The sequence below is a fragment of the Trachypithecus francoisi genome, unplaced genomic scaffold (genome assembly GCF_009764315.1).
Source record: "Trachypithecus francoisi isolate TF-2019V2 unplaced genomic scaffold, Tfra_2.0 Lachesis_group15, whole genome shotgun sequence".
Taxonomy (NCBI): Eukaryota; Metazoa; Chordata; class Mammalia; order Primates; family Cercopithecidae; genus Trachypithecus; species Trachypithecus francoisi.
In genome coordinates, this window is record NW_022681460.1 from 90,296,084 (window position 1) to 90,306,670 (window position 10,587).

The 10,587-nt window shown below is 38.9% G+C and overlaps 1 protein-coding gene across 6 annotated transcripts in view; it reads right to left on the bottom strand.

Annotated features, from left to right (window-relative positions):
• DOP1A (DOP1 leucine zipper like protein A) overlaps window positions 1-10,587 on the bottom strand; it is a 103,409-nt gene extending 92,822 nt beyond the window's left edge. For 3 of the 6 annotated variants that reach the window (XM_033235553.1, XM_033235552.1, XM_033235548.1), the window contains exon 1: window positions 10,449-10,587. The gene's annotated coding sequence lies outside the window, so the exon portion shown is untranslated. Of the gene's footprint in view, window positions 1-5,542; window positions 5,654-10,448 lie in introns of all 6 variants that reach the window. The other 3 variants (XM_033235550.1, XM_033235554.1, XM_033235549.1) reach the window with 3 other exon arrangements.

Sequence of the window (10,587 nt, forward strand, 5' to 3'; positions counted from 1 at the left end):
AGAAATGAACGAAGCCTCCAAGAAATATGGGATTATGTGAAAAGACCAAATCTACGTCTGATTGGTGTGCCTGAAAGTGATGGGGAAAATGGAACCAAGTTGGAAAACACTCTTCAGGATATCATCCAGGAGAACTTCCCCAATCTGCCAAGGCAGGCCAACATTCAAATTCAGGAAATACAGAGACGGCCACAAAGATACTCCTCGAGAAGAACAACTCCAAGACACATAATTGTCAGATTAACCAAAGCTGAAATGAAGGAAAAAATGTTAAGGGCAGCCAGAGAGAAAGGTCGGATTACCCACAAAGGGAAGCCCGTCAGACTAGCAGCAGATCTCTCGGCAGAAACTCTCCAAGCCAGAAGAAAGCGGGGGCCAATATTCAACATTCTAAAAGGAAAGAATTTTCAACCCAGAATTTCATATTCAGCCAAACTAAGTTTCATCAGTGAAGGAGAAATAAAATCCTTTACAGACAAGCAAATGCTTATAGATTGTGTCACCACCAGGCCTGCCCTACAAGAGATCCTGAAGGAAGCACTAAACATGAAACAACCAGTAGCAGCCACTGCAAAAGCATGCCAAACTGTAAAGACTATCGATGCTAGGAAGAAACTGCATCAATTAATGAGCAAAATAACCAGTTAATATCATAATGACAGGATCAAGTTCACACATAACAATATTAACCTTATGTAAATGGACTAAATGGTCCAATTAAAAGACACAGACTGGCAAATTGGATAAAGAGTCAAGACCCATCAGTTTGCTGTATTCAGGAGACCCATCTCACATGCAGAGACATACATAGGCTCAAAATAAAGGGATGGAGGAAGATCTACCAAGCACACGAAGAACAAAAAAAGCAGGGGTTGCAATCCTAGTCTCTGATAAAACAGATTTTAAACCATCAAAGATCAAGAGACAAAGAAGGCCATTACATAATGGTAAAGGGATCAATTCATCAGGAAGAGCTAACTATCCTAAATATATATGTACCCAAAACAGGAGCACCCAGATTCATAAAGCAAGTCCTTAGAGACTTACAAAGAGACATAGACTCCCATACAATAATAATGGGAGACCTTAACACCCCACTGTCAACATCAGACAGATCAAAGAGACAGAAAGTTAACAAGGACATCCAGGAATTGAACTCAACTCTGCACCAAGCGGACCTAATAGACATCTACAGAACTTTCCACCCCAAATCAACAGAATATACATTCTTCTCAGCACCACATCGCACTTATTCCAAAATTGACCACATAGTTGGAAATAAAGCACTCCTTAGCAAACAGAACAGAAATTATAACAAACTGTCTCTCAGACCACAGTGCAATCAAACTAGAACTCAGGACTAAGAAACTCAATCGAAACTGCTTAACTACATGGAAACTGATCAACTTGCTCCTGAATGACTACTGGGTACATAATGAAATTAAGGCAGAAATAAAGATGTTCTTTGAAACCAATGAGAACAAAGATACAACACACCAGAATCTCTGAGACACATTTAAAGCAGTGTGTAGAGGGAAATTTAGAGCACTAAATGTCCACAAGAGAAAGCAGGAAGATCTAAAATTGACACTCTAACGTCACAATTCAAAGAACTAGAGAAGCAAGAGCAAACACATTCAAAAGCTAGCAGAAGGCAAGAAATAACTAAGATCCGAGCAGAACTGAAGGAGACAGAGACACAAAAAACCCTCCAAAAAAAATCAATGAATCCAGGAGCTGGTTTTTTGAAAAGATCAACAAAATTGATAGACCACTAACAAGACTAACAAAGAAGAAAAGAGAAGAATCAAACAGACGCAATAAAAACTGATAAAGGGGATATCACCACCAACCCCACAGAAATACAAACTACCATCAGAGAATACTATAAACACCTCTATGCAAATAAACTAGAAAACCTGGAAGAAATGAATAATTTCCTGGACACTTACACTCTCCCAAGACTAAACCAGGAAGAAACTGAATCCCTGAATAGACCAATAGCAGGCTCTGAAATTGAGGCAATAATGAATAGCCTACGAACCAAAAAAAGTCCAGGACCAGAAGGATTCACAGACGAATTCTACCAGAGGTACAAGGGGGAGCTGGTACTATTCCTTCTGAAACTATTCCAATCAATAGAAAAAGAGGGAATCCTCCCTAACTCATTTTATGAGGCCAACATCATCCTGATACCAAAGCCTGGCAGAGACACAACAAAAAAAAGAATTTTAGACCAATATCCCTGATGTACATTGATGCAAAAATCCTCAATAAACTACTGGCAAACCGAATTCAGCAGTACATCAAAAAGCTTATCCACCATGATCAAGTGGGCTTCATCCCTGGGATGCAAGGCTGGTTCAACATATGCAAATCAATAAACACAATCCAGCATATAAACAGAATCAAAGACAAAAACCACATGATTATCTCAATAGATGCAGAAAAGGCCTTTGATAAAATTCAACAGCCCTTCATGCTAAAAACTCTTAATAAATTCGGTATTGACGGAACATATCTCAAAATAATACTATAAAGACACATGCACACGTATGTTTACTGCAGCACTATTCACAACTGCAAAGACTTGGAATCAACCCAAATGTCCACCACTGACAGACTGGATTAAGACAGTGTGGCACACATACACCACGGAATACTACACAGCCACAAAAAAGGATGAGTTCGTGTCCTTTGCAGGGACATGGATGCAGCTGGAAACCATCATTCTCAGCAAACTATTGCAAGAACAGAAAACCAAACACCGCATGTTCTCACTCATAGGTAGGAATTGAACAATGAGATCACTTGGACACAGGAAGGGGAACATCACACACCGGGGCCTATTGTGGGGAACGGGGAGTGGGGAGAGATAGCATTAGGAGATATACCTAATGTAAATGACAAGTTAATGGGTGCAGCATACCAACATGGCACATGTATACATATGTAACAAACCTGCACGTTGTGCACATGTACCCTAGAACTTAAAGTATAATAATAAAAAAAAAAGAATGACAATAGAATATTCTCAGTTGGTAAAAATAATGAATTAATTCTATACAGTGATTTTTAAAGTGCTAAGACAGATTAAAAGAAGCAAGGTACAGAATAGTGTTTATAATATGCTACCATTTATATTAAAAGATGGAAAATATATATGAATTTGCATTGTACAATATATATCTGAAGGAACAGACAATGAAACTAAACATTACTGCCTAGGAGACAGATGATAACTGGATGGATGAGGGCCCAGGAGAGGGAGTCTTTTCATTGTATAGATGTTCCTTGACTTATGGCTTATAACCACATAAACTTACCCTAAGTTGAAAATACCACAAGTCAAAATGTATTTAACATTTAACATTGCTGGGCTCAAGCAATCCTCTGGCCTTGAACTTCCAAAGTGTTGGGATTATAAAAATGAGCCATTGAGCCTGGCCAAAATTTACTATCTTAACCACTGAGCGTACAGTTCAGTAGTGTTAAGTATATTCACGTTGATTCACTATTATTTACATCATTGCTTAGCCTAGCCTACCTTAAATGTGCTCAGAGCATCTATATTAGCCTACAGTTGGGCAAAAATCACCCAATATAAAGCATAATTTTATAATAAAGTGTTGAATAGCTCATGTAATTTATTAAATACTATAATGGAAGGAGAAATCAAAATGGTTGTATGGATACTAGAAGTCCAGTTTTTACTGGATGTGTATCATTTTTGCACCAGTGTAAAGTTGAAAAATCCTAAAGTCAACCTACCATGATTTGGGGACTATCTGTATACTTCCTTATACTTTTAAAATCATGTGAATTATGCCCCGTTTATGGTAATAAAGGGTGAACGAATAATGTCCCTGAAGAACATGAAATAGCAACTCTGTAAAATGTGGGGTTTCCTCCTTTCATCTCATACTAAATAACAAAAAATAAATAAATAAAATCTGTATCTTAAGTGCTACATCTCAACTCAGAATCATACCCCCCTCCCAAAGGACCATGGAGACTAAGAATTTTGTCAAAGTGCTTGATTTGTTTGGTACATTAATTTTCAAGTGGCATTTTAAGTTCATCTTTGACTATTCTTTCCAAAATCATAAGCTGTACATATACTGCATAATGAGTAAATAGGTACTGTTTATGATTTAGATACATATTCACATACTGGTTTCTAACACGGGTTTCAATGATCCTCACTTCCTGATATTCATGCTGTTGTGCAATTCCTTATCACACGGAATTACTGCTGGCCTGTGAGAATAATCAATAGAACACTGCAGAAATAAAAGGCTATAATAGACACTGCAGCTCCCACTTTGATGTCTCTAGAATCACTCATTCTGGGGCAAGTTGGCCTCTATGTCATAGGGACACTCAAGCAGCCCTGTGAAGAGGCCCACATGGGGAGAAACTGCCTCTTTCCTCTAAAAGCCAGAAACAATTTGCCTGGCCAGTCCTGAGTGAGCCACTTTGGAAGTGGGTTCTCCAACTGCAATCAGATTGCAACCTCATTAAAAACTCAAGTCAGAACTCAAGCCAAATAACTTCCCTATCCCCTCTGACAAAAATTGTGTGAGATACTGTTTTAAATCACTACATTTTGAGATAATTTGGCATGTAACAGTTTATTCCCAAATAATATTTTCCTTTTCTCAATCACAATCTCTATAACTTAAAACATAATGAAAGTTATTAGATTACATAAAAATAATTGGCAGCCTCAAGTTATGGAATCAGGTAGGTTTGGGGAACAGTGCCTTGAGGACAGCCTTCCAAAAAATGTCAGAAGCCGTATTTTGTTTCTGGAACCCCTCATTCAGGCTCAAAAGTGAACTGCTGGCCAGGTGCGGTGGCTCACACCTGTAATCCCAGCACTTTGGGAGGCCAAGGCAGGCGGATCACCTGAGGTCAGGAGATAGAGATCAGCCTGGCCAACATGTCAAAACCCTGTCTCTATTTTAAAAATACAATAAAAATTAGCCGGGCATGGTGGTCTGCACCCGTAGTCCCAGCTACTTGGGAGGCTGACACAGGAGAATCGCTTGAACCCAGGAGGTGGAGGTTGCGGTGAGCTGAGATCACACCACTGCACTCCAGCCTGGGCAAAAGAGTGAGACTCTGTCTCAAAAAAAAAAAAAAAATGAACTGCTAATTGGTGGTAATGCTGTATATAATAAGAAAGTCATTCAAACACATATTTCTTCCAAAATGTCAGAGACTAACTTTAAAGCAAGTACTGTACTATGTTCTATTTTTTCACAAGCCAGCAGGAGAAAAACCTCTCCAGGAAAATTTTAAACTGTTAAGCTTGTATGGAAAAGCCACTGTGCCAGCTGCATCATGCTGAACGTAAGCAAAAAGCATAATAAGTGCTCTGCAATAGCATTTGGGGTATATAAGAAAATTCTAGCTATCTAGAATATCTGATAACAATAACATATTCTAAAAGTTTTCAGGTAGCTGATAATTTATAGTAACTTTTCATAATATAATAGCACAATCAAAAGCAACTGAAAAATGTAGGGCTATTTACCTGTATAACTCAAAGGACTAAGATTGCAGTGTTTTTATGATTTTCTGATTACAGTCAGCTGTCACTTCCAAATGATGACTGCTTCTATACTGCTCCCTTTTTTTTTTTTTACTGTAGAGAAGGAAAGAAACCACTTGTTTGTGAAACAAAGGCTATGCATCCAAGATGGCTCTTTCCTTCCAATTTTTGAGGCTGTACCCCAGAACCTTAGATTAACAGGAATCTCACTCCAGCCTGGACTACAGAGCCCCATCTCAAAAACAAAACCAAAACCCAGGAATCTGACCTCTTGGTGAGTAGTAAATGATAGTGTGTACTGATGAACTTATCACCACTCAGGTTAAATTTTTTTTTTTTTTTTTTGGAAACAGTTAACACCAAATGAAAAGGTCTATTTATCCAAGCTCTTTGTTTATGAACACAACATAACAGCAAACTTTAGGCTCATAATATGGATATATGCCTATAAGTAAATACAGTAACTTTAAATACAAGATGTATTTTACAAAATAAGAGCAAGGAATTTATTTTCCAATCTGTTCATATGAAACTCCTTCCACAGGAGTAGAAGGTGTCATCTCAGAAGGAAAAAGTCTAGAAATGTCTTCGGCAGGATTAAAATACAAAAATATAGCTATATAAAACTTAAGTGACGAGAGAAAAAACTAAAGGAGATAGGAGATTATTTTAACTTTATTACCTCATCTACTCATGCAGGAGCTTTGCGAGATAAACATTATATTAACATTTCATCACTCCTGAATCAACAGTCATCACTTTGTCACATAACAGGTTCCCACTTGTTTTCAGATTTAGATTTTAGATTCAAATGTTTATCTTAAGGCTAACGTATCCTAATAAGATGTAACATCAGTAACATTCAGAACATTTTTGAAAAAATAAAGACATATATCTGATTCAAGAATATTATCTTTCTACTATTTTTTAAAGTAACTCTTTTTTTTACTATATTTTTTAAGGTAACTGTAGTACACTTTTTAATTTACAATTAAGGCTTTGTTTCTCAATTACTGCACAGGTAAAATTCTACGGAATTTTCAAGCACTGATTAACTTAGTATCTACAAAAATTTGGGCCACCAACTGGAGAGATGTGAGATGATTTTATTAGATCTGAGGGCAGAGCTAAGTGACACTGAATTAAACGAGAAGGGGCCAGGCATGGTGGCTCACGCCTATAATCACAGCATTTTGAGAGGCAGAGGCGAGCGTATCACCTGAGGTCAGGAGTTTCACACCAGCCTGACCAATATGGTGAAACCCTGTCCCTAGTAAAAATACAAAAATTAGTCCGGTGTGATGGTGGGTGCCTGTAATCCCAGCTAATCAGGAGGCTGAGGCAGGAGAATAGCTTGAATCCGGGAGGCAGAGGTTGCAGTGAGCTGAGATCACTCCACTGCACTTCAGCCTGGGTGACAGGGCGAGACTCCATTTCATAAAAAAAAAAAAAAAAGGAGGTTATTTCCTCTTCATTCTCTTTCAGTTCCTCTGACTGCATCAAGAAGAAAGTCTCAGTTTGGTGCCAAGATGTTAACCGAAATTCTTGCCAATCTCACTTTTAAACAAAGGGCAAGTTGAGGCTTAGAGCCTCCTGCAGGCAATAGTTTCTAGCTAGAAATTAAGAACACTTTGATTTTCATTATTTTTATGTATACGTCCACCTTCTGTTTATGATAAGTGCCACTTGCTTTTTACTCATAGTTATTTCAAGCTTCCTTTAAAATATTACTTTAATAATCACATTGATATAAATATTAGTACGTAAACAGGAAGTATGCCAAACAGGAAGATATGGCCAAAATTCTTAAGATGATATCACAACAACTGAAGTTTAGGAAATATTACATTAATCCATTTGGTCAACAAATAAGTGCCGGCTATACGTTCGCCACTGGGTTAGCCACCACAAAGAACGGAGAAGAATGTTAAAAAAAAAAAAATGTGAACAGGAAAGTCAGAAGAGGAGGAAATTAATTCAAAATGAAGTAACCAAAAAAAAAGATTCACAGGGTAGGCATTTGAGCTAGGTCTTAAAAGATAGGTATAATTTAGACACTCAGAAACAGGAGAACATTCTCAGAGAGTAAAAGTATAACAATATGTGCCTGAGTGGTGGCATCTTCCAAATCTTGATTGTGGTGGTAGTGACATGGGTGCATATATATCTACTAAAACTTATTGAAATGTACACTTAAATGAATGTACGTCTGTGTATATAAATTTTTCCTTAATAAATCTGATACTGTATCATTGATCAATGCAATCAAAGGTCATTGAGATTTCAGGCTTGGATAGCTTGGAGAGGAGGAAGTAAATACGATAAAGGAAAAAGGGAAACCGCCAATTAAAGACAAAGGGATCATAATTTCACATAATTCTCAACAAAAACCATTAGCTATTACACAAAAAATATTAGCTTTACATTTCTACTTAATAGTTTTATTCCAGAGAGATAATTTACCTGAAATAACACTTATCTGTTAAAATTACATGTTCTATTTCCACCTCTCTTATCCCCAAGCAAAACTGTGCATTAACAGCATTCCCGCTAAGAAAGTAACAAAGAATGAACAAAATATCCACACTGGTTGGGTACTAGCGACACTTAACAGACTTCAGCAAAACAGTTTAAGATTGTGTTCAGCACACATCCTATTTGTAAAGCAATTTAGAAATAACTGTCTCAGAATTTGTGTTTTAGCCTTTAGCTCTTTTCCATGATATAAGCTCTTAAAATTATGTAGTTATTACACAGTAAGCACATTTTGGGTGGCTTCTACCACAATTTCATTTTAGGAATTCATGACTATAAGGAGAAATCATCATAGCAAAAGTGATGCCATTATCAACAAGTCTTCACTTTTTGAAACTTTAAAATGCCATTTTGAATAAAATCAATAACTCCACTCCACCATAAAATAAAATTCAAAACATGAATTATGGTTAAAAAAACAAGTAACAAAAGCAGAATACGATAACTCTTCTGCCAATAATTAAAGCATTAAGACTCATGGGAACTTAATTGTATCCTTAATATTTTACTAAGATAAATATAATTCTTTTTTTATACAAGTGAGTTGCCACTAGATCTTCATGCTCCAAAAAGCTTAAAATGACAGCCAAAAAATAAGCCTAATGCATGGACCTTTACAGTTGAAGAGGACTCAGCTCAACTACAGCAGTTTTTAAATTTATATTCTATGTAATTATATTCTAAGAGTTGTTAACCAATTGGCCATGAGAAAATAGATCAGATAAGTGTGGGAATGCTAGGATAACCTGGAGATTTACATGTATCAGCATAACAGTAAAGGTTTTGAAGAGTCCTGCCTTCATAAGCAAAAAAGTTTAACCTAGCTTAACCTAGGGTGCTCCCAAGTTAATTGCCATCGAACACTGCTTTGGGGGAAGTAAGCCTATTAAATGGCTTTAGAACACTGTTCTGGGGGAAATACCAGTTTGGAAAACCCTGGTCTTCTCAAATTTCCTTAAACGATGACAAAACCGAAGCCCAGAGATCACACCTGGCTAGTAGCAGATTAAAGGACTTGAATCTAATCTCTTCATTCCCAGGCCAGAGCTCACTCCGTTACTTTAACTACAAAATAGGACTTCTTTGAATGTACACAATCAAACATTTAACTGACAGCACGTACCTTAAAGATTTGGGTTACGGTGTCCCATTTTCTGGTTTCTGTATTAAATCAGGTGTTTTTAGTTCTTTCTTTCAGCACTAGGTCCCTAATAATCAAGCCCACGTGGAGATTTGCTACTGCTTAACAATTACAGAGAATGATTTAGTTATCAGTTGTGGCCGAACGTAATCACTAAAAGAAAGCATTCAGACTACTCGTGGTTTTAATTTACTCATAACTTCAGTCGGCCCACCTAAATCACTGTTATCTATCAGGTGGTGAGTTGCTTAGTACACAATGTTGACATATGTTATTCACTGTAGACCATATTAATACCCAGAAACAAAATTAAAATGTAAGAACTTATGTCTGCATAGACAATGGCCAACTACATCAAAACAGATTTTTGTCTTTCTACAGTTCAGGGTCTCTTTGTTAGACAAAGTTTCCTACATTTTTGGTAATTATCATTTTTTTGACTGCTTTAGCTGGAGTCGAAGTCATTTTCCCAATCTTTACATTTCTCAAACACCATAGAACTCTAAGACAGTGTAAAAATGTTCAAACACAATGTACTTAGCTTAAGAAAAATAGTTGTGTGCCATTTCCCGCCCCCTCAGGGTACAAGAATGGAGGAGGCCCGAACAAGTGACTATTGTTATGTTGCAACTTCAAAAGGCTTGGGAATCAAAGGTGATAATTGTTAACAACTCCCGTTTGACTCTTCTGACTTCCTCTTAATAAACTTCGGTACTCCTTTCTAAGCCTCCTGGAGAACACGAACCATCGCGGGCCTACGTGTCTCCTCGATGCTACAAGAACCCACCAGCCAAGGAAAAGGCACGCCTGGATTCCTCCAACAAAGAGGGTACTCCGCGCGCCTCCATCGCACAGGTGCGACCTCTGCCCCAGCCTTGCACACAGCTCCGCGCCAGCAGGGGAGGCTCGGGACCTGCCCCCGGCCCCGCCTCCAGCCTGCCTCACCTGGGGCCGCCCTCGCGCCTCTGCCCGGCCCAGGCCTTGGCCCCAGCTCTAGCCCTCTAGTCCCCGCGCAGCTCTCGACTCCCCAGAAACCAGAGGGCGGCCGACCAGTTTCGCGGCTTCTGGCGGGGCCGGAGCAGCAACACCCCCGACGCCACAGCAGTCAGACCCGCAAGGCGTCCCCGCGGCTCAGGACCTAGCCCAGCCAAGAAGGATGCTCAGAGCCGGCGACCAGCCTAGCGACCGCACTGGGGGCGGGGACTCTTTTACCTGCTGCTGGCTTGGCAGCTCCTAGCCGGCGCCGCTCTCCTGGCAACCACGGCAGCTACACGGAGACCGGGAGCCGAAGGGCCTAGTGACAGCTCCCAGCGTGCACCGCGCTCGCGCCCACGCCGGCGTCGACGTCTGC